The sequence below is a fragment of the Ailuropoda melanoleuca genome, chromosome X, assembly GCF_002007445.2.
Source record: "Ailuropoda melanoleuca isolate Jingjing chromosome X, ASM200744v2, whole genome shotgun sequence".
Classification (NCBI taxonomy): domain Eukaryota; kingdom Metazoa; phylum Chordata; class Mammalia; order Carnivora; family Ursidae; genus Ailuropoda; species Ailuropoda melanoleuca.
The window spans coordinates 8,292,674-8,317,988 of record NC_048238.1 but is presented as its reverse complement, the minus strand read 5'-3'; the positions used below and the strand labels follow the sequence as shown (position 1 = coordinate 8,317,988).

The window sequence follows — 25,315 nt, the reverse complement described above, 5'->3', positions numbered from 1 at the left end:
TTTTTCAAGTTCTTGAAAGTTTCCACTTTTTATTTTAAAACATTAATAGAGTTGAAATTTATCCTGGTGTAAGGAATAAATTACAGCAACAGTCCCCCTCTCTGTTTTTCAAACAGTTACTTAGTTGTCCCAGGATGATTTATCCAATAAACTAACCCTCCAGACACCCCTTCACCCATTCTTAGATTTGAGATGTCTCCTCATTATTAAGACATTAAATCCCCATGTATTTTTGGACCTATTTTTAGATTTTTTAGTCTGAGCTGTTGTCATATCCATGAGCACACTAATACCACATTCACTGAAGTATTGGGACCATGTGGCAAATCACTAACCTCTCATTACACTTCTTTTTCAGAATTTTTCTTGATACTTTTTGCTTATTTATATTGCCGAATGAAATTTGTAGTTGGCTGGTCAAGTTTTTTTTTTTTTAAACCTGCACAGTAATTTCATTGTGACTATGTTAAATTTATATATTAATTTAAGAAGACCAGAACTCTTTAGAAAAATGAGTCATCCTATACAAGAATATGCAGGACCCTCCCAAATATTCAGTTCTTCTTTTGTGTCCCTCAATACCATTTTTAAGTGTTTCTTCAAATCTTAAATATTTTTTGGTGAGCTTATTTCTTGGCATTTAAACTCTGTTGTTGCAATGGAAGGGAAATCCTTTCTTTCCTTATGTCTTCAAACTTCGTGTTGGCATATTTATGAACGCTGTCGGCTACGTTCACCTTATGTTCTACAATGTTTTGAATTTTCTTATTGTCTTTGGTCTTATTTTTCTGTTTATATTGGGTTTTCCAGGGATTCTTTCGTATCATCTCAATTAATAACTTTACTTCCTCGTTTCCCACTCTAACGCCTCGAATTCTTTGCGCTGCCAATTGCATGGGCTAGGGACTTCCCACAAAATATTAAATAATAGAAGTGGTGGTAGGCATTTCATAATCTTGTGGCAATGTTTCTAGTGTTATTTATCCATGAAACGTGTTAACTTTAGATTGGCTTAGATACAGTTTTCTTAAATCATGTTCACAAAGTCTCCATATGTCTCTGTTTTATTATGAGTTGTAACAAAATCAACAAATGCTTTGGTGAATGGACTTCCATGGAAGATGATAAAGGGGTTGTTTGCTATCTAAGTTACCGTGAACTGAGCCAGCACAGGCAGAAAGAGGAGTCCACAGGCAGAGGTGACCATGGGAACATGAGTCCCTGGGAAGTATCACGTAACTTAGGGAAACTTGATCTTCCATGGATCTGGAGATTCCAGTGCATCAGATCTTGAGCTCCAGGGGATAGGGAGGCCAGGCCTAGCTGACAATGGCTTAAACTTTGCTTAAGGGTGCATTTATTAAATACCTATTATGTAAAATATGGTGAGTTGATCATAAAACATTCTGTGGTCTTAAAGTTATATGCATATGTCTGCGTGCCTTTACAGTTGCTTTTGATTTTATCGTTCGGACTGATGCTTCTCCTACTTCAGTGTGCGCACAGATCCCCCCAGGATCACGTGAAATTGTCGACTCCGATTCAGTGAGTCTGGGTGGAGGATGAGAGTCTGTGTCCTCACGAGTGAGCGCCCAGGGGATGCCAGTGCTGCTGGTCCAAGGACCATACTTTGGATGGCAAGGTTTTAGAGTACCGCATGTGTTGTTCATAAAAAAATATTTATATATACAGAGGTCAAGAGCAAGCATTTGGAAATTTTTGCCACAGTTTAAAAGAGTGATTTTATATCTGGTGAATCCGAACTTAGGCTTGTGTCTTGTATGTTTGCTTTTTACTTCATTAGTAATATTTTGTTTTTGTTGTTGTTTTACAAAAATATTGGTCTGTGATTAGAAATTTAAAAAAACCCCTAGTCCTCCACTGCAGATAGTTCAAGAAGCTGTACTTTAAACTGCCTCATAGTGAGAGAAAACTGCTTCTCTCCCTTCTCTCACGTGGAAGCAAGAGAACTTATCTAAAGTTCTCAGTTACCCCAAATGAATTCAGCTTTATATTTAGCGACTAGAAGAGATGAGCAGGAGTATTCCACTATTTACAATTATAATATAATTCGCCCCTACCTTTATTTACATAACAGTTTTAATAGTAATAATATACTTGGCTTATTTTTAAAAATTCCTTTATAATTGCTCAAAGTGCTCTTCTATGTTAATTCCTTGCTTTTTGCAGTATTGCCGTGCTGAGCACTGAGCCACCTGAGGCGAGAGAGGAGCGTGTGCACCGATGTGGCTGGAGGCCCACCTGCAAGAGCTCCCCTGTGTAAACCCCAGGTGAGCCTGCTTTCGTGACGAGTGGCTGCTAACATGGGAGTGCGCCGGTAGTCCTTGCGCACATCGTGCAATGCATATGTACTGTATCAGGGGAAGTAGAAACAGTCGATTGTGTCTTATACTGGTGGTTAAATATGTACAAGAAATCCCATTTCTGGGAACTTCGCTTGACTTTTTTGTTATCGTTGTTGTGTGTTCATCTGCTTCGTTCTCTATGAGCACTTGACAGCGTATGTGAGAATTCCACCTCCATGTGTGGTGGAGAAAGGGTTAAAATTAAGAACGTTCTATCTGTTCATTTAAAGAGTTCCTGAAAATTAATGTGTGTATGTTTGCATGTGGCTATTATTTTATTCTAACAGTGAACAGCTCAGTCTGGCTCCCAAAGTATGAGAAAACACTGAAAACCATCGCTTTGAATCATTAGCTCCAATAGATGAATTTGTTTTGTGAAAGTTATGTCCCTGAAGAGAAACCTCGGCAGCATGCTTACTTAGGTCATTTGCTAAGGAGGACAAGGGAGATTTTCATTGTTGGGTGGTGTTTATTAGCGGGAACATCGTGTCCTTATAAAATAATTATTTTCTCTACCTTTCCTCTCTTTCTATATTATTCTTTTTCCTCACTCTCTCCCTTCCTTCCGTCCTTCCTTCTTCCTTCCATCCTTCTCTCCCCACAATCCCCCCTTCCCTTGCTTTTAACAAATTATTGAGGACCTACTATGTGCAAGATCTTACACTAGACACGCACAAGAAGATGTGCTTTGGCACTAATAATGAGGCCCCCAGACCACTGGGATTTAAAAGAGATTTGATGAAGTTTATCCTTCAAAGTGGGGGTGCAGGAGGAGAATGTTCTGTCCCGAAAGGAAAGAAGATCTGAGTAAAGGAAGCTGAGGGACATGCACTTCCGCTCAGGACGTAGGAGTGGCAGGAATGTTTGGCGTGTAGGAGGTTAGCACTGGGATAGTATTATTTACAGGACTATGAGCCTGGCCTCTAAGCTAAAAGGGGCATGGGGACGAGGCATAGTAGGTGGTAAACCAAAAGAATTCACTGTGATCTGAAAACTGTGTTGAAATATGGACTCCATTGTGGGTAGGGAGGCAAGAACCTTCCCTTTTCTGAGCTGAAGGTAAACCTCTTTAGTGTGGAGTTGCTTTCTTCAATTCTAGTTCTTCCTTTTCTAGAAAACGAGGTGACATACATTTTACCAGCCATAAAAAGCACTGACTGTATTTAATGCAGATTTGTGGGCTTATTATGCTATAAAAGTGTTCCTTGGCTGTTTCATATGTAACGTATGTTCTCTTCCACAAAATAGTTTGTATTTTTGGGATCTCAAAGAGCCCACCTTCTGTTTTTCAGCGAAAACATTCAATGGCTGTAGTGGCATGAGTTCTCTTCTCTACTCTAGGCCATCTGGATGCCACCCACTGAGAGTCTTTTTTGGACTTAGTGATTTGGTGCTGGTCACTTCCACCTTCTCTGAGAGTGGAGCCTCAGCGTAGAGACCAGATTGAAAAGTCTGAAAACTCTCTTTTGCTTCTGGAACCATGAAAGCAGCTGCTGCCTCTTATCTGTCTTTTCTCCTTGGCACCTCACACAGTGTCTGCACCTGCCTAACGTAGAGATGGGTGGATCCGGGTCATCAGGAAAGAGAAACAAAGCCCACAGCACGCTACTAAGTGGCTGCAACATCATCCCTGCACTGAAGACCTGCTTGCTCTCCTTTGTTTTCCATAGGATGCCTTTCTCAACTAGGTGGGAGGATGGGCTGATGGGTGGCTGGAAGAATGGATGAGGATCGGATGGGATAGTAGGTGGGTGGATGGGTGGGTGATGAATTCAATCTCGTACATCAGCCCCTACTGACTACTGAGACTGTTCCATGCCAGTAAACTCTGTTTGATGACTTAGGGCACCTCTATCACCTATGTTTGGGTTTCATCTGCTCGAAGTTTGAAATCACTAAAACTTTTATTCATTTCGTTCTGCCACTTCATGTATAATCTGCTGAAAGTTTTGCCAACCTGACAGTGACATTTCTATATAATTTGTGTGGGTTTAATGTTGGCTTTTGCAACGTTATACATATATGGCTTATAAACCTTCACTTTTATTGGCTTTGAATATTTTCTCACATCCTTGGACAATGTTACAAAACATTTTATGGTGGAAAAGTTTACAGAGGGATAGCACAAGTCCCAAAAAGTCATAGTTATTAATAGCGGTTTAATTGGACCAGAAAAAAATGGAAACCTGGGTCTGGATCCTCTAAATTAAAAAAAAACTAATTTTAGGTAATCACATTCCTACTGGACTTTGCAGCTATGATAGGATAGGAATTTTTTTCAAGGGGTACCTCAATTGGTGAGGTCTGTCCAATTGCATATTTCTTGTCCGTTGCACGAATGTGTGACCCCATGACCCAGCAGCTATTAGTTTGACATTACTAACACACCTCCACACAGACTTTTCATAATCTTCAGTGTGAGAATTAAAAAAAAAATCTTTTTTAAACAGCTTGGGAGGGAAGAATCCTAAGCCTTTTGGAGTTAGAATATCCCTGACAAAAAAAAATTGCCACTGGGGGGCGATGGAGGCTCAGAAACCGCCCTGCTATTCCCCGAGGCAACCGAGCACTTTAGCTGGTTTATTTATTCAAAGCTGGAATTTGGACGTGCGAAACACCGAGCTCAGAGAAATTCCTGGATGAGGAGCACAGTCCTGGGAAAAACCTACCAAAGATGGAATTAGCACCTTGGCGTACCGCCTTTAACACAAAGAGCTTTCCTTCCTTGTGGGTCTTAAGAATTGACTTCAGTTCCCATCAGTCTGAAACAGAGGAAGGCGAGTCAAACTGCGAGGAACTGAGACAGCAAAGTGTGCTCATTTATCAGTACCTGCAAACGCACGTACGCCCGCAGTGCGTGGTGCGCATGGCGTTAAGGCATCTCCCAGCCACTTGGCTCAGAGTTTTGGCTGGTGTGGGCAGGCCTCAGTCGGGTCCTTCCCTCTGGAGAGGGGGGAGGTTGCAGAGTTTCTCGAAGGAAACTCTGACTCATAGCTAACTCTTTAGGTGACAGTTGAGGAATCTAGCAAGGCAGAGTTTAGACGGTTCAGAGAGGTATCTTTTGGAAAACAAAGGAGGAAAAACAATGGGTCTTCGCCAAAGGGGTAATTCTGCAGCCACTTGGTGGGGTGCGTGGGGCTGTATTTCTCCTTCCTCATGCTGGCCGTGCTTGGGCCCGCTGGTAGCTTTGGGGTCCAGCCCTGGCATCAGACTGTGGCTAGCTCCCTCTGTCAAGCAGTGTCAATGTTGTGGGCTCAGCTGTTAATCCTGCTTGGTCTTCTTTTCCCCAGATCGATACCATCAGTGTCCCAGTGTAAGGTTTTTGTCTTGCTTCTACTCCAAGACAGGCCAAAGGACAGGAAGATGTAGAACTCAGGAAAGCAAGCCCAGCCTGTGCTCTGTGCGTCACAGAAGGCACACACCTATCCGAGAAATGGTGTTATGTCCCATGTCCTGTAGGCTGTCCATTTCTAAGGCCCTCCGACCTGGCAGAGGCATAGCCCAGGAGTTCTAAGATTGCAGCTAGGAGCGGGACTCGTAGGTCCCAATGTCCAGTGCCCCCTGCCCTCTGGGAGTTGCCGATGCATATTTCTGAGGACACTCGGAAGATCTGGAAGTGTGTTATGTTGGTGAGGACCTTTTGGGTTTTGAGTGAAAAGTCTGACTTGGATTAGTTAAGCAGACAAAGGAATGTATTGGTTCACAGGCCCAGAATGTCCGGGGCTGCGTGAGACCTCAAGAAAGGCTGGATCTGGGTGGGCTGTGCCTCCCTCCCTCAGCACAGCGTCCCTTTGTGGGGATGGCCTCTCTCCCAACTTCTTTAACATTCTGGGGACTTGGCTCGTATTGGGTCACATAGTTTCCCTTCCATCAGCTGCTGTGTCTCAGGGTAGAATGGGGCGATATGATTTGCAGGGGCCTGGAATGTTGTACCTGGCAGCCCACCCGGGACCATGTGAAGTGGGAGCGAGGCCGCCGCTCAGAGGACTTGATGTGGCTGCACGAGAGCGGCGACACGCTGCACGCAGGTCGTTCGTCTGGGTGCGCAGCAGGGTCAAGAAGCCGAGTCCCGGTAAGAGATCCTCTAGCCAGTAGTAACCCCAGCTGCTGTTTTGCTTCCTTAGATTCTTCCATAGGCCTAATGAAAAGGCTCCGGATTCATATTTGGGGACTGTCTCCACTAATTCAAAGAGCATCTAAGAACTGTTTTCTATTGACAAAGGCCGCTATAAACAGAAACCCGAGCTGTAGAAGATAGAATAAGGAAAGCACCCTGAGTTCAATGTCAGATGCTGAAAAGGGAACATACTGTCTAATAATGGAAAGGACCAGCAATTGCATTTAGGACTAACAGCCCCAAAATTATCCTTAGAAACCCCTTAAGGTCTACATAATTATTTGCAGGGTTCCCTTAATGCATGTGATCTGCTTTCATATGAAACACGTGCCCTGGCACAAAACAAACTGAAAGAAAATAAAATGTCAAGAAACCAAGTACCCACAATAGCTCTAAGCAGAAACTAGTAAGGTGTGGATGGAGACAGCCGGATATTTGGGCCTGAGTGACAACAGTGTGTGAGGCTGAGAGGGAAGCCGTGGTGCCGGTGGGACCATTTATCCAGGCCACAGGCCCGGCAGCCACATCCACACACGATTCCAAGGTCCAGGAGAAAAGCCCTAGGTCATGTGGTGGGGTGGCCCGGAAAGGGCAACCTTCTGAATGTTCGCTATCTTCTCCAGGCTTGCTGGCTATGAATGTGGTGGTCACTTCTCGTTGTGAGCCTTCCCCACCTCATTGGTGAAATGGCAAGAGTGCAACCTAGGGAGTCATCTTGCGGATAAAACAAGCAATCCTACATTGGCCTAACCCGGGAGTCGGCGCACTCCTGTGAAAGGCTGAAGAGTAATTACTTGGGGCTTCGTGAGCCAGACTCTGGCAGCTGCTCACCTGTGCCCCCGAGCAGAAGCCTGGGCAGTTTGTCCATGTTGGGTGTGCCGTGCACCAATAAAAGTTTATTTACAAAATAGAGGGGGCCTTCTGAGTAGGCCTGCAGGCCCTAGTTTGCTGACCTCAGGCCCAACTAAATGTCCCTCCCTGCTCTCCCTGTTAGCCCTCTTGTCCCTCGTCAGAGAACTTCTTTGTATGGACTCACTTGTGCCCCCCACCAAGTTCACGAGTTGAAGCCTTAACCTGACATGTGACTGTATTTGGAGATGGGCCTTTAAGAGGTCATTAAAGTTCAATGAGGCCCGAAGAGTGGGGTGTCAGTCTGCCAGGGCTGGTGTCCTTGTAAGAGAAAGAGACGCCGCAGCTCCCTGTCTCCACCAGATGAGGACACAGCAAGGCAGCACCCCCGGTGGCACCTGGAGCTCAGACTCCCAGGCTTCAGAACTGTGGGAAAATGAATGTCTGCTGCTTAAGCCACCCCGGCTATGGTAGTTTGTCATGGTGGCGGCCCTGGGGGACTAATACAATGGCCCAGTGATTAACTGTGTGAATGCTGTGGCCACCTTAGAGGTCTTTCTTCACTTTCCCTCTCCCTCTTCCTTTCTTCCTCCTTTCCTCCCTTCCTTCCTTCCTTTTCAAAAATGTTTACTTCTCTCCAATGGAGCTCAAAAACATTTGCCCTGCTTATCCTACCAAATCTGTGTGAGGCTCAGATTAAATAGAAAACATGAGGTACAACATAGGAGAAGCGGTTACTACAGTATTTCTGTTTAAGCTCTACCACCTATCGTTGCAATTGTAAACTACCACATGGCACAGCCGATCTGGACCCAAATGTTGGGGCCCCCTTCCCTCTCCCCCTGCACGAGGTTGCTTGGGCAATGAAGTGATGTTTGTGTTTATTTGCTTGGGCACTTTTATTATTTGAGCGGTAGCGGAGCTACAAGGAGGCCAGGAGGAGAAAGCGTGGATGAACATGTTTCTAGTTCTAGTCCAAAAAGAGCGTTTTCCCTCCACCCTTCGATGGTCAGTGGTATTGTGTCCTTCATTCAGCAAATACAGATACTCTCTACCCCATGTCGGGTGCTGTGCTGGGTAGATACAGAAGTGACGAAACCGATAAGGCCTCTGCCTTCAAGTTGACGTTCTGGTGGGGCGTGTGTGTGTGTGTGTGTGTGTGTGTGTGTGTGTGTGTGTGTTTGTGTGCGTGAGCGAGCGCACTCGTGCCCACTGGCAAAAGGGGAGAGGAGGTTAGGCTCAGAACAGAGTACAATTGAATGAAGAAAATAATAACAGACTCTGAAGAAAACCAACTGGGTCCCATGTCAGAAGTTACAGGTGTGGGTCTGCTGGAGACAAAATCCACAGTGTCCATGGCCTCTTCATCTCCCCTTTGTTCCTCTCTTCTCCTCTCTTCCCTCAACTCCAATATCCAAGAACAGCTCCTAGTTTCTCCCAAAAATGTTGAATCAAGATGGTGGTCTTCTTGTTGGGATTATTCCTCATATGATTTACAAATACAGATCACAGTAATAGTAACAGCTCTTATTAACATGTCCTTCTGGCCTGGGCACTACTCTGCTAGGCCTTTTTTTGGTAATAAATTTTAAATTTTAGAATAGTTTATTTTTACAGGAAAGTTGCAGAGACATACAGAGTTCCCATATGCCCCACACTCAGTTTGTCCTATTATGAACATCTTACCCGAGGATGGTACATTTGTCACAAGCTATAAACCGATTTTGATACATTAGTATTAGCTAACATCCATTCTTTACTTGGATTTCATTAGTTTTTACCCTAATGTCCTTTTTTCTGTTCCAGGATCTCTTCCAGGATGCCACAGTACAGTTGATGGTCATGTCTCCTCTTGGCTGTGACAGTTACTCAGACTTTCATTATTTTTGATGACCTTGACAGTTTTGAGGAGTACTGGTCAGGTATGTTGTAGAATGTTCCTCAGCTGGCTTTTGTCTGATGCAATGCAAATATTTCTTATTCTCATGGCTAACCTTCAGTGTCAGTATAAATTACTCATTTCATCATTACAAATGAAAACACTGAGGCACAGAGAGGTTAAGGAACTTCCCTAAAGTTGCACAGCTAGCAAATGACAGAAACAATGATTCAAACTCAAGACTGACACGACTTCATGCCACACGTACTATGCATCCCCAGCCCCTCTCTGCTGAATTCCTGACAATGAAAGAGTTCCCTTAAAGGCTGTCAGGGTGAATTTCTTTGGTAGTTGTTCCTTCCAAATAGTTTTAAACAATTTACTATGTTTAATTAAATTAGATCAATTTCCCCAATCAGTTACTTGCTGAACTGATTATTTTGTGTAACTTCAGTGGCTGTCTTCTCAGGGCAATTGATTAATCCAGAAAGAACTTCACTAAGAAGTATTCAAGTGTCTGTGTTTCTCGGAGTGGCTCTCAAACCGTGCTCAGCTGGAATGCACGTGTATCACCCGGACTGCTTGTTAAATGTCCGCTTCCCTGGGGTAGGATGACCAGCCATCCCAGTTTGCCCAGACTTGAGCAGTTCCCAGGATGTGGGATTTTCTGGCTAAAACCAAAACCAGGACAGTCCCAGGCAAACCAGGATGGTGAATTGCTAGGGCCCAGCAACCTGCTTGTAAACAAACTACCCAGGAGATTGTTCTAAACACACACAAGTAGGAGATCCCCTACATCAGATATGGGAATGAATTACTGGAAGAATTGGTGGTGGGTTTCTGGAAACACTGAAAAAGCACTGAGTTTCATATGTTTGATTCTGCCTGACATCGGGGGGGATGCTTTTTCACTCTTTAGGTAAGAAATGGGCACTACTTTTCCAACTCCACATTTCTGTTGAGGGATGATGGGAGCGCCCAAAAGATCTTCTGGTCCTTCTGAGGCCGTTATTTATCAGTTGGGATCGATCAATCTGGGCTAATCTGGGGGCAGTGGTTCTCTACCTTGGCAGATGAATAGAATCACCAGGGAGAGTGTAAAAACCCTAATGCCCAGGCCTACCCCAGACCAATTCCATCAGAATCTCTGGGATTGGGAGCCAGGCACCAGTAGTTCAATAGTTGGAGAACCATGGATCTAAAGCAGCCCTGTCCAGTAAAATAATATGTGAGCTGTAATTTTCTAGTAGTCATATTTTGAAGAGTAAAAACAGCACATGAATGCTAAGAATATATTAAATTTAACACAGCATATCTGAAATTTTATCTTTTTAACCTATAATCATTATGAAAATGATCAATTACACATTTTATATACATTTTCTCATCCTAAGTCTTTGAAATCTGTGTGCCATTTATACTTTACAGTACTTTTCAGTTCAGATGCTGAGTTTTTATCAGAAATACTTTATCTGTATTTAGATTCATATATACCTGAGTTGTTCCAAATGTGTTTAACTTAAAAGTAGTCTAGTCACTGAATCAGGTATTATTTTCCAAATTTTAATTTTAATTAAAATGAAAAATGCAGTTTCCCAGCATCACTAATCACATTTCAATTACCGGAGAGACACAGGCGGCTAATAGCTTTGGAGATGGTTAGCACGGTTCTAGGGCCGCGTTTCTGAGATTTCCATTTGGGCATACAAATCACCGGCAGTCAGTCTGGTTAAAAGCTAGGTTCTGACTCAGCAGATCTGGGAGGAAGCCTGAGATTCTGCATTTTGAACAAGTTCTCAGGTGAGGCTGATGCTGCTGGTCCAGGGACCACATTTTGAGTAGCCACGGACTAGAATAATCTTGAATGAGGGCTATCTCAACTCTGACTTCTCTACTTGCTCAGTGCTATTCTCTCGCTTTAAAGACTGGCAAACGTGCATCCGATCGTGTGAATGTATATAAAATACCTGTGTACATACGTATATGCCAATGTATGTGTATGTGGCTGATGATGCTGAACTTGTGTTCACGTCTGAACTTGCATAGACACCCAAGTTAGCTCTGCAAATCCAGAGAACGCTCCATTACTACATGTGTTCTTGGCCTTCGCTTTATTTGACGAGATCGGGCGCGTTCAGGGTGGTATGGCCGTAGACTCTTCGCTTTATTTGAAATTCAACTTACTCTTCTTTGGTCACTGGAACTGAACAACAGCTGAATGTTTAACCTTGATTTAAGTCCCTATATGTATTTGTTTGCTTTTGTTTTTAACTGAGTGCAGTAGGTTCCTGCATTGTATTTCAGTGTTTGAAGGTATTTAAAAAGTATTTGATGACCCAGCCTCTCTGTGGTTTTGTGTATAGTGCAGAGTAACCTCCAGTTCCATCTGGTTCCCTTGTACTTGTGTGTGGACATTTTATGCCCCAGTATCTGTGTTTCTTTCTATAGGTGGCTTCTCACTCTTCTTTAGACATCTCTATGGAAAGGTCGTGAATTACTTCTAAAGTGTTCCCTCTACCCGCCCCGCCCCCCGCAAATCCAAACAACAGAAACTAAAATTGACTGAGTGCTCTTTTTCAGGATTTATAATCTGAGAAAATTATTTGAACATAAATAGCAACCGAAATCATAGTGAAGTTGGAGAAATTGGCCATACTTGTCCCTTTATTATCCTTTAGTTTCTTTTAAGGGACAAGTTTTCCATGGGAAAACACCACTGTTTTTGGCAGTTATTGGAATCAGACAAAGGAAGAGATGAAGGACATAGCTGTTACAGACTTTTGGGAAAAAAATGGAATAACCCTTCCTTCCACTTAAATGGAAGGAAATAAAATAAGGGATAACAATTGGGTATATCAAAGCAGGATGGAGGGTAAAAATATTATTTTTTACCCTACACCCAATTTTCATTATATTTTCTGTTATCGGCCGTGTGTGGTGGAAAAAATCATACATCTTTATGAGACACAATACTTATTCTAGGTACAGTTATGGATCTCAATAATTATAAGATTTGGCACCATCCACGAAAATGGCTATTAATTCAAAGGCTTTGTTCATTGGGCTGCATTCTGGAGGATTCAAAAATCTCCAGGGAAATCAAGCTAGAGCTCAGCGTGAATAGTCTCTTAAATTTATTTCTTTTGATTTGGCTACATAGGTGTCTCTGGGTGAAGTTTGGATGTGTTACATTTTTTATTTCCTGTGGATCATGCTGCATTTAATTATAGCTAATAATAATAACTAACATTCATTAACTGCTTAATATGTGTCAGGGCCTTATTAATTACTTTATTTGCTTTATTTTATTTAATTCTCATAGTAACTTCGTAAGGTAGGTACTGTCAAAGTATAATTTTTAAAGAACTAAAAACATAATCTCATACAAATACAGAATGAACACCTGTCAAGAATTTATTCAGCCCATTAATGATCAGAACTGTAAATGGGCTAAGCCGATTCCAAGAGCATTATGAGGAACTTGGTATTTATAGGCATTTTGAGAAAAATAAGTGTTGGAATAAGATTTCTAGGATAGATTAAAAACTGATTACTGCCCTACGAGGCAATAAAACCACGACCTTTGGGGTTATCTTTTTTTATTGGACAGAAGTCTATGAATTAACATGTAACTTCAGAGCATCTGAATTCTAATCAAGTAAAAAAACAAAGTCAAACACCAGTGCGTTCTCTAGGGAATGAAGTAAGTCTTAGGTAGACAGGTTACTGCCCCAGTAAGATTTTGAAAGGTCATGCCACAGCTCATTTCACCTCATTTAAAGTTTGGGAATAATTTTCTTAACAAAATTATGCTTATCCTCATTTTACCAATGAGGATGCTTAGAGATGTTAAATAATATGATAAAGGAATCACAATAGGGGCAGAGCGAAACCGGAGCCCATGTCCTTCTGACACTGATACCTACTCTCTTATACTAGTTGAAATCCATTTTGACCTGTTTTATAAAATTCTCTCTCCCTCTTTGTGTGTGTGTGTGTGTGTGTGTGTGTGTGTGTACGTGCATGTGGCAGGAAAGAGGATTTGGAAACTGGCATTCTAACCTGGGTATTTTGGGGGCTTTTACTGGCAAGGCTTATTAGATGATACCAACATTTTGACCATTTTTTCCTTCTTTGAAAAAAGAAAAATCTCATCCCTTGCCCATTAAAACATCTATCATTAAAGGAGAAGTCTAATCTACTGGTTTCTTAGGAATGGGGGAGTAGGGCTTGCACTGAACCATCACACATGTTATCCTTGCCCTTGACCACCAGCACACATTTGAGAACTAGCTGGCTAGGAGGGTTAGACTTTGAAGTTCCAAAACAGGCTTTTCCTTGGTACGAAGCAAAATGTGTTCATGCAGAGTCTAAATCCATGAACCCCAGTCTGTAATCAACTCAGCTACCCAGCTTCGATCCAAGAGAGTTAATACACGCCTTTTAGGTGTAATTTGAGTGAAGACAGTCTAAGATCTATTGGATTTCAGAGGGAGGGAGAGAGAGGGGATGAGAGATTACATTAATTGAAGGCAAAGTTAAATTTTGTACCCATCAGGAAGACCAGGGGCCAGATTGAAAGGCTAAAATGTGGGGATGGAAAGTGGGGGGAGTGTGTGGATATGGGAATTTGTCAGTATGGGCAGACTCTGCTCCCCTCCTCAGCACTCCCATCTCTAATCTGTTTGCCTCCCTTGAGCCAGGCAGCTGCCAAGAGTGGGGTGACTAAAGCAGGTGAGGCCTTGGACTCTGCTGGGGTGCTTGGGAGTTGGAGAGAGCTGGGCTAGACTACTGCACAGAGGGGTCACCTGATGATGACCAGAGGATGACAGATCCCAGCTTGGTGTTCAGGGTGGATGACAATCCCACCTGCGTGTGCTGGGTGTCCGTGATCCCCGCAAACAGTAGAAAATGAAAGGTCTAAAAACTTTGTCGTGTGGCCATTTGTAGAAATGAGGATGGCAATAGGCATATTTTCTTCCTGTTGTCATGTGGATGTGTCTGTACATATAATAAAATTTGGTCTTCTTCCCTCTGCCTATTATGTAATATAAGGAACGAGTTCAACCTATAACTCAATCCTTAACCCTGCAGAAGAGTAACGAGCTATCGTGACTGAACTAGAAGACAATGACCCTCAACCATTTATGGGTGAAATAACAAATCAGACTTTGTAGGTCTGCTTTGGGGCACAGCATGAGGGAGTTTGGGATGTATGGGGTATAGTTGATTCAAGTAGGATGGAAGCATTATGTTGTTGACTTATTTGGAAGTTAAAAACGGTGAAAGGAGAGTGTTGGGACACTGCACTGACAAAGGGGTGGAATGTGCTGGACTCTCCGTTGTCAAGGAGGCATCACTACCACTGCTTTGGAGATGACTTCTGAATTCCTGAAGCAAAGTGAGGCACTGCGTCTCCTATGGTCCCCGTCCCTGTCCCGTCCCACGTTCGGGTTGCTGAGGTGGTAACGCCTGCTGTGTTTCAGGTGAAAGAGAAGGAGAAGCTGGTGTGCTTAGGGGTGCTCGCGGCTGGACGGTGGACAGGCAGGAGGCTCACAGTGGCTTTGCAGGGGAGACTGAGAACCAGTTGCTTTGCTGGTGCAGACCGAGACAGTCGAGGTTTCTCAGACGTTCTCACAACCCGGAGATTTCCGTAGAGCTTTGGATAAGCACCCACATTGCTATGCCAGGCTGAGATATATTCAGTGTCTGCTTCCCAGGCCTTCACTGGTGACTTTCTTGACCCGACTGTCCCAGTGTATTCTGACATTGATGTAAGCCCTATTTATTCCTGGAATGTTTAGAATGAGTTGATTTTCTTGACTGAATCTAAGCTTACGCTAATAGTTAGATAAAAGATGTGCACCTCGATGCATTTAAGGAAAATGCTATTGGCAGGCCAATGCCATACGATCCACGCAGGAATCAGAGGTATTGCTAAGCGCATTTTAAAATAGAATTAAGAAGCACTATAATTTTCAATTTGACCTTGAGATCTGCATCTTTTCTTAGGTTTCAGTTTGTTGGAAAGCCATCTACATATTATTTCAGGTGTCGGCAAACTACAGGCAGCGAGTCAAATCCAGCCTGTCACCTGCTTTCATAAATACAGTTTGCCTGGAATACAGCTGCGTGCGTTGCTTTACATACTGCCGATGGCTGCTTTCGGCGCAGTGGCAGAGTTGAACGTTTGCAAGAGAGACCGTGTGGCACACGAGGCCAAGAACATGTGCTGTTTGGCTTTTTACAGCAAAACTTTGCTGACCCCTGTATTACCCTAATTCCTACTTCCTTCAAAAAGGAAAGCCTTTTTCACTGTCATCATCAACTTGGCTCGCTCAGTGGGATTAGACTAAAATATTAAGGCTTTGGCAGAGCAATTTGGGATGCCTGAAAGAACCTTTTAGCTGTCTGAAAGTACCCACTTACCAACAACACTTCTGACTTGGCATAGCAACGTGTCATTCTTAATTAGCTGAATTCCTCCTTAGTCATTTTGGCTACCTCTGCGGTGTCTTGCTCCCTGCATTGCTCAAGGTAGACAAGTCTGCTCTTCCCGTGCTTGCACGGTTCCCACAAGTCCAGTCCCCATGTGGCCTTTTCTGAGGAACAGCTCTGTTCTCTGATTGGACATTGGAGTGTTGCAAATGCAGGAGGTGCTCTCTTCTGTCCTCATCTTCAAATACTAAAAAGAAAGGTTTAGATAATAGCTGTGGAGTCTTTTGCATCCTAAATTCAACATTTTAGAAGTGATTGAAGAGCAATTTGATACATTACTGGAAATGTAGAGGAATAGTGATTAAAATGCTTTAGAAGCAAAGCCTTCCTCGGTGAGTCTGTTCGAACTATTATTTTTTTTTTATCACTTGCCTAAGCTAATCTTATCTCTTTGTTAGTAACAAAATGGAGCTTGCCCTTTCCTCTAAACAGTTGCAATTGAAGAGAAACTCTGGAAAGTTACAGTGTAGGACACGTAATAGCCAGGTTATGACATTCAGAGAGGATTCTTTAGCTTTGGGTTATGATATTGCATGTGCTATAATCCAGTGAGCCTGCAAATACATAAGATAATGACTCCATTGGTAAATATTATCCGTCCCCGTGCACATGTCATTCATTAAGTCCCGCCCCTTTTCATTTAATTCACTAAAAAAGTGTGTGCATATATATGCGTATGTATGTATGTATGTATTTGGATCCTACTGTAGGCCGGCCCTGCTTTCGTTTTTGAGCCTATGAGGACAGGAGGCAAATAATGAGAGAAAGGAAAGTTCTGGAAACTTCTCTTTTACTCATCTTATTTTGGAGAAGTAGCTCAGTTATACGAACCCTGTATTTGTGGCTCTGAAACTAAGGGCTCTAGTGTGGCTCTGCACTTACTCCTGGCTCGTGTCCTCTTGCTGTGTTAGCTCTGCTCACAGAGTAACCGGAAAAAAAAAACAACACCATAGGAGGATCATTTTAAATGGATGTTTTTGTGAAGAGTCGACTATAAAGTTTGTATTGGACCAGAGTTAATATGGAGCAGCAGGAAGCCTCTTGCGCTCCCCCTTCTCACTCCATAGTCTGATATTTATTCTTCTTGACAGGAAGATAGACTGCCAACTTTGTTTTTAATTATTTGAATAAAATTACATACATCATTCTCCCTTTTCTCGTGCCTCCCTCTGAAATCCCATCTTCTGTGTAGCTGATGCTGATGAAAGTGCCGGTTTTGGCATTAGTGCTTCTGTCAGCCAAGTGAGATGAACTGAGTTAATGTCCACACCCTGAAATGAAGCCAGGAACGTTTACCCCCGGGTTCTCCCTCTCTCCCCTCACTTTCTGCCTCCGCTCGGCTCTTTACCTGCCACCCTGCAGACATACCGCACGTCTCCACACGTCTAACCTGGCACCTGAGTAAACATTTTCAAAGTATTTTCTAATTCCCCCTTCCTATTTCATCCTCTTTTCAGCCTTTTCTTTTCTTGTCTTTTCTTTTCTTTCCTCTTCTTTTCTTTTCTCTTTCTTTCTTTCTTTCTTTCTTTCTTTCTTTCACAAAGTGGTTGGACCTTCCTTTTTTGTATTCTAGTGTAAACATGGAACAAATGTGTAGCTCATCGTAATGGACGTCTGTTACATGCATAGTGGCGAGCTCGTATCTCCCAGAGTAATCACTGGTTCTATTCATTTGGAATTAGCAACCTGTGACTTCAAGGAACTCCCTGATGAAACAGAACACACATTCTTTTCACAGATGTATAGAAATAGGAATAAATCTACGGTTTGGCAAGTGCCCCAGATGCAGAACACAGTGCATGCTTATAACAAGAAAATATAGGAACTGTCTTAGACTGATACATGGTGACTCTGACAAAGAGGAATCTATATAGTCAGAACTTCTTGAAAACAGCCTCACCTGCGTAAGTGTTTTCTAAACTCCGGCCCTGAGGGCCTCTCGTTTCCTGACAAAGTTTTCTCCTGTTATTTGTCCTCCTTGGAGACTCGAAATTCTTCATCACTTAGAAGCAAGATAGAAATTTGGAGGCTATGAAGCATAACAGAATTATCGTCTGTAGGAGCCAGGGTCTTACTGGCTACCCTTCTTTGTCAAGGTATGTTTTCAGAAAGAGCGCGTTCCTGTGTGCTAGGACTAGGGCTCCAAGACATCTATCATATACGGACCATTGAGTAGAAGTCCGCAGAAGCTAATGATTCACAGTTGTATCCCACCGTACGTTTACACACAGTATTGCCCTTAAACCCGAATAAGGAGTGTACAGCACAAAGTATTTGTTGAATTTATTTGTGCTATGAAAAGTGCCAGCTTTTACAACAAGGCCGTTCATTCATTTAGCAATGGCTTATTGATCCTGTTTTATCAGAACCTACTGGACCAATCTGGGGCTGTTCTAATTTGGGGTATGAAGACATGAACTTTTTTCTTTAAAAAATTGTCTAATGAAGGGGCCAGAATGGTCAGTCTCTCTTCAGTGGGCTATAGGCAGCAAGAAGAAATTCCGAAAAGACTAGAGGGAGAACATAGTATCTGAGGAGAGTCTTGAAAGACAGTTATTTATGTGGGGCCTTGAGGAGAGTATTGGACATAGGATGGGGACAGAGTGGGACTGTTACTGATTATCTTCCTTGGGTTGCATCCTGTTTCTATTCTGCTTCCAGAAACAAACTTAAAGTGTAAGAACGTTAGTAGGAAAATGATATAGCAGGGTCAGGGTTTGAGAGGAAGAGATAAGGGACAGTGTAGGCCACCTACAGTGATTATAATCTGATGGTGGGAGAAACACCAAGTAGGCCACCTCTGGTTTCCTTTAATTGACTATGCTGAGGCTAGACAAGATAATAAGAAAATTGTAGATCAAAAATGATCAAATACAGGGGTGCCTGGTTGGCTCAGTCGACAGAGCATGTGCTTCTTGATCTCGAGGGTTCTAAATTTGACCCCCACATTGGGAGTAGAGATTACTTAAAAATAAAATCTTGAAAAAATTTCTTTTAAATTGTCAAATATTGGTAATTCCATAAGGTTCAGTCTAATAGGTATAATATGCATGTACATGGTACAAAAATCCCAAAGCACAGAAGACAGTAAAAAGCATGTCTCAGTCCTTTCCTTCTCCCCTGCTCATCCGTTTTCCTCCTCAGAGAAGACCACTGCTAGAATTCTTCCAAAAGATATTCTTGCCAAGTTCAAGCATTTCCATAACGTAACATGTTAAAATGGGGTTTCTTCTAGGGTCAGTTCTGGCTGAGGAATGAAAGACAACGGCCACCACGTTCCACGATACCACCAGGGCAGTAATTCTCAGTTCACTGTGGGAAACATGAAGAAAGGAGTCATTGACATGGAAAGTAAGAGTTAAGAGGAATTTTTGTGTGTGTGTGGAGAGGGGGGAGCTTCTTACCCTCCAGAATGAGGGCAGGGGACCCCTACCTCTAGTCCCTGGCCTACGGAGGGGAGCATCTCTGGGACCAAGCTGAGACATGTGAGGTCTGTTTCTTGCATCTGAAGAGCCCAGAGGGCTGGTGTCTGACTCATCTGATGAAGCCTGAGTGGCCTATGATCAGAGGCAGGGGGCTCTATCTGGAAGGAGACTGCCTTCCGTCCAGAGTTGCATGGATTCAGGAGACCACATGTGGAGTTTGGGATGGGAATATTGGCCCACGGTTGGTCTAACAGGGATCTTGTAGCAGGGTGTCATGAGTTGGTTTCTCCTGGAAGCATACCATGCGAAGGAGTTCAGTGTGCACATGTCTAAAAGGGGTCAACACCTGGAAGGGGAGAAGAAGGAAACCAGTTTGGGCAGAGGGAGAAGTTGGGCTGCAATGCAGACCAAATCAGCCTTGGCCCTCCCCATGGATAGCTCTGGCCTAAAATGGCCCATCATAATGATGCCACTTGGGGGCCAAATAGCACAGATTTTATACCTTTACTTTGATCAACCATCATTGGGTGTAGGCCACCCTGGGAAGGATGTGACCTTGACTTTGACAGCCCTTTGCCGCTCAGTTGCTGCCAGCTGAAGGCTGTCTACCTGTAGCCCTCCCATCAGCCAGGGCGACAAGCCCTTCCTGGAAGGGGGACCTGGACAACACATCTCAGTGCCCATCACACGAGCCAGTGCACCTCAGCGTTAGGAGGCAAGTGTGCATATTGCTGGTGGCAGGAGCCAAGAGGGGACTGCGAACAGTGAGTCAGAGGAAAGGCCTAGGAGATTTAAGCCTTGGGTGAAAAAGATACCACTGTTGAAGTTTCTGTGGTTCATTTCTTTGCTTAGAGATGGGTGCTTGATTTTCCTTTGACAATAACTGCTCTTCAGTTGTGGGGAAGAAAAATGACCAAAGCAGACCTTTTTGGTTTTGCCGAAGAGAAGCTATAACTCTAAGCCGTCTGCATAATTCTTCATTGTCGGCCAGAGTCATACCCTCCCAGGAGGGGGAACCAAGGGCTGGTGCTGAAGGATAAACTAGTTTCCTCTCTCTAGGTCCCAGGAGAGTTTGGGGATGGGGGAGACAATGGTCAAAACCCCTCCCAGGGTGAGTGGATAGTGGGAGGTGGGCTCCGCTCTGCAACATTGGGGGGGGCGGGGCTCAGCGTCCCTGGTGGGGGATGCAGAGCTCTGGGAAGAGTTCAGGTGGCCTGCTGGGGAAGGCTGTGAGGCAGAAAGCACTGAAGTCCCGTAGCCACAGGGCACTAGGGTGAACTGAAGGAATAGTCCGGTCTTTCGGAATCTCCGTATCAGAGGTACCGGAGGTGGAAAAGATACCGCGGCCCAAGGTGGGGATTCACCACTATTACAGGGATATAAAAGGCAAGTGCCAGCATGAGAGAGGAGCATTTGGCACATCTGAACATGAGTGCTGGAGGACCTCAGTGGTCTCTCTAAACGCCATCTTATCCAGCCACTCTGTGGGTGTCTATTGTTGGATGGGGCCACTTACTAGAAAATCCTCTCCAGGGAAAATTAAATTCAGGTTTCCTTACCTGCCTCTTCCTAGCTGTCTCTTTATTCTCCTCCCTTCTGCACTCTTCAGTTAAGCACTGCTTCGATCAAGAGGCATGGTGTACAGCAGAAGCATGGCTTTGCAGTCATGAGAACTCATAGTCAACGTTGACTACTTCTCACTGGCTGCAGATGCTGGCACAGATGACTTAACTTCCCCCCCAGACCGAGTTTGTACAGCTATTACTTATCACCTTGGCAGCAGTTACTCTGTTTGCTGCTCAGATTGTCATAGATTTGACTGGTAGGGGCCTCTTTAAGCTGCTTCCAGTGTCCTTTTGAAGTGGCCTTATCTGTGAGATCTTCCCTGATTTCTGGCACTACATGACGTCTCAGGCTCATCTTATATCTTCTCTACTGCCAAAAGGGATCTGGAATTGGCCATTTTCCCGAGAAACTTTTGATACTTTTCAGTGGGGATTGGAATTGGAGGCCAGAATCTAGGGACTTGGTCATTTATTTCTACTGGTCGTTCTCATTAGCATTATGCAACTAGGAAAATAGGATGAGTGTTTTCATGTATTAATCAGAAGAACATCAGTGATTTATTGGTAAATGATAAATGCAAATTGTGGAATAATAGAATACTATTTTGAAAAGAAAAGGAAATAGGCACATATTACAATGAGTCTGAGAAAGATCTAGAAGGATACGTAGAAACTGCTAACAAAGTTGGGGGATTTGGGAAGAGTTGGGGTACTATCTTTGTTTATATAGCTTAGTATTATATGATTTCCTACAATGATCATGTATTACCTTATTTTGTATTCTGAGATCAATTAAAATAATTTAAATCAGGGCACCTGGGTGGCTTAGTTGGTTGAGTGAAGGCACAGGTCATGATCTCAGGGTCCTGGGATCGAGTCCTGCATCTCAAATAATAAAATCTTAAAAAAGAATAATACTTTAAATCACACACACACACAAATGGAGGGATGAATTTGGACCTACATAGAAAAACTTCATTCCATTTTATTTTGTCCACTGTAAGCTGTATGTGTTGCTACAAACGGTCTCTGGGGCTCTGTCAGGGGGAAACATGCATGATGGAACCCATAACAGACCTTTATTCTTAGATTTATGTAAGTCACAATAGCATTGGAGAGCCTTGTTTCAAATATGTGTTACTCTCTGGCAAAAAGACACCACATTGTATTCCAATGGTAATTACTGCTTCAGTCACATAAGAAAATGTTATTTTTTTAAAATAATTTTTTATTACATTATGTTAGTCACCATACAGTACATCCTTAGTTTTTGATGTAGTGTTCCATGATTCATTGTTTGCATATAACACCCAGTTGCTCCATGCAATACGTGCCCTCCTTGATACCCATCACCGGCCTATCCCAATCCCCCACCCCCTCCCCTCTAAAGCCCTCAGTTTGTTTCCCGGAGTCCACAGTCTCTCATGGTTCATTCCCCCTTCTGTTTACCCCCCTTCATTCTTCCCTTCCTTCTCCTACTGATCTTCCTGCTATTTCTTATGTTCCATAAATGAGTGAAACCATATGATAATTTTCTTTCTCTGCTTGACTTATTTCACTTAGCGTAATCTCCTCCAGTCCTGTCCATGTTGCTGCAAATGTTGGGTAATCGTTCTTTCTGATGGCTAATAGTCCATCGTATATATGGACCACATCTTCTTAATCCAGTCATCTGTTGAAGGGCATCTCAGCTCCTTCCACGATTTAGCTATTGTGGACAATGCTGCTATGAACATTGGGGTGCATATGGCCCTTCTCTTCACTACGTCTGTATCTTTGGGGTAAATACCCAGTAGTGCAATTGCAATAGGGTAGCTCAATTTTTAACTTTTTAAGGGACCTCCACACTGTTCCAAAGTGGCTGTACCAACTTGCATTCCCACCAACAGTGTAAGAGGGATCCCCTTTCTCCACATCCTCTCCAACATGGCTAACAAACACATGAAAAAATGTTCAAAATCATTAGCCGTCAGGGAAATTCAAATCAAAACCACATTGTGATACCACCTTATGTGAGTTAGAAAGGCAAAAATTGACAAGGCAGGAAGAAAATGTTATTTATACATATTTTCATATCTCCCCATTCAGTAAAAATCGATTTTTGTCGGATTCTTAAGTGGGTATACAAGTCTTCTCCTCTTCTCCCATGTCTGGTTCAAGGAAATCTCAGTTTCACTTTTGACCTCTGTGAAATGCCAAAAGGAGGGGTCAGTAGCTAATTCAGGACCTATGAGTTGGTGATCCAATGTAGCCACTTAGGTAACTCCACTGAAATGGTCCCTGCCACTCCTCTTGGATCTCCTTCGGGCTGCTGGGCAGCGGTGGCAGGAGTGTGATTTATGCTGAGGTTGAATGTTACTCTTCCTTCTCCTCTTTCTCTGTATTTTGATCTGTGGTAAGTTGCCAAGGCTTCTCAGCAGTACAGAGGAGAACAGGCACAAGGAGGATGAGGAGAATGTGGCCAATTTCTGATAGAAAATAGTCTTTAAAGCCAATATAAATATTTTACTGAGAAATTAAAGTTTGTAGATGCTTTGAATTTTTATTAACAAGTTTTAAATGCTATATTTATGAGGATGCTAACAAGCCCTTAATTGGGATCTAAAACAATAAGCATTCAATTTCCAAAAATTTAAATGTAAATAATTGAGTAATAGTAATGATTTAGGATTAAGGGGATGTAGTTCTAGAACATTTTTTAAAGCTCCTGTAGCTAATATTTTGGAAAAGGTATTTTGCCTGATATAGTTTGTTCTTTTCATCCTCAGTGAACATGTAGTTGGTATTTTAATATAGTTCCCTTTATGATGGTTCTGTCAGCTTCTTTCGGTCGGAGATAGCATAGCGTAGTGAAAACTGCACAGGCTGCAGTGTTAGGCCTGGGTTTGAATGCAACCTCGGTCAAGTTAGTAAACATTTCAGGAACTCGGCTTTCTCAGCTCTGAAATGGAGATGAAAACGTTGTCTCAAGGGTTAAATTACATAATATATAAAGGAACTGGAATGCCTGTTTAATAAATGATAGTTATTAATATATTGAAGTAAAAATTTTATAGCTCTGCATTTCTAGAGAGTGAGCCAATGAATGGATGCAATGAACACCTGCAGAAATGAGGAGGTGATGAGAAACTGTGCGAAGGAAGTCAAGACGTGGGCTAGAGGGTATTATGCTAAGTGAAAGAAGTCAGGCAGAGAGAGACAAATGCCATAGGATTTCGGTCATACGGGGAATTTAAGAAACAAAACAAGCAAAGTGGGGGGGAGAGACAACCAACAACAGACTCTGAGCTACAGAGAACAAAGTGATGGTCACCAGTTGGGAGGTGTGGGGGGATGGGTGAACTAGGTGATAGGGATGAAGGAGCGCACCTGTCATGATGAGCACTGGGTGATGGATGGAAGTGTTCAATTACTTTATTTTACACCTGAAACTAATAATACTGTATGTTGACAAATTAAAATAAAAACTAAAAAAAAAGAATACTCCCTGTAATACATTGAATTCTTGTAGCCTAATATTACAGAGAATATGTCGGTATTTAAATGAGCCCTCAAATTTATCGTAGAACTGCATTGTATAATGAATTATTTATAACTATGGTTCATACTTTTAGCAAAGCAGAATAGATTTTCCTCAAGAAGATTCAGAGCAAACATATCCTTCTCAAAATTAATCATATTTCCTTCAATCCAATTAAACTAATTGTTGCCAATTCACAGGAAATTCGGTTTGAAGAAAACACTTATAATTTTGGGATATCATTCATTGGAATGCCACAAAAGTAGAACACAGATTAATAGAGAAACAGTTTCCAAACCAATGTCTGGGATTTTGTTTGGAATTATCCTCAAAACCCCAATTCTGGAGCTTAACTGGTAATATCAAATGACATTCCATGTCAGTTACTTCTCCTATCTGCTCTTTGTCCCTCCTTTATGCCAAATAATTTTTCCTTCTAACTGTGGTATTAATTTCTTCAACTGACCCCCATGAATACAAAGCAGACTGAAAAACTCACATGGTGTCAGAGGTGGAAATATCTGCTCATATTTTTGATTGTGCTATAATGAGATCTAGACTATACACTGTAGTCCATTCGTGTTGTGTCCTTTTGGAAGGTCTTACGTACCACTGACACATGCAGCCAATTGTGCCTTCCCGGAGTTAGAAATGTTACATATTTCAAGAAGCAGTTCTCTGTGCTGGTATTTGAAACGCAAGCTCCTTTGTGTGCTGTTCTACTCCACCCCATTACTGGTATGAAGCTATATATTTCAAAAATGTCTTGCTTATGAATACCAGGCAGAGAAAGCACCCACGTAAGCATTTAGAAAGGAGAGAAGCGGACTAAACTGGATGAAGAGAAGCATAAATGAATTTTGGAAACCCTGTTTGTTTTTCCAAAAGAGATTCCCTGGTTCCTTTGCCACTCCCCTCCTCCCAATCCTTATGGAGCCATTTTAGAGTGAAAAGAAAAAAGAAAGAAAGAAAAGAAAAAAAAAAGAAAAGAGAAAAAGGAAATAAACATAGGGCAAAAATGACATTTCAACTTTCATAATGTTGTAGTATTCCTTTCCTAGCTTTGTGTTTTTCCTTTCATGTTAAACAAATAATT

General features: G+C 42.7%; 1 protein-coding gene across 1 annotated transcript in view; it reads left to right on the top strand.

Moving 5' to 3' along the window:
• MID1 (midline 1) overlaps positions 1–25,315 on the top strand; it is a 553,563-nt gene that overhangs the window by 9,051 nt on the left and 519,197 nt on the right. Inside the window, exons 2-4 of the mRNA XM_034649888.1 lie at positions 2,191–2,291; positions 9,139–9,254; positions 18,945–19,060. The gene's annotated coding sequence lies outside the window, so the exon portion shown is untranslated. The remainder of the gene's footprint in view (positions 1–2,190; positions 2,292–9,138; positions 9,255–18,944; positions 19,061–25,315) is intronic.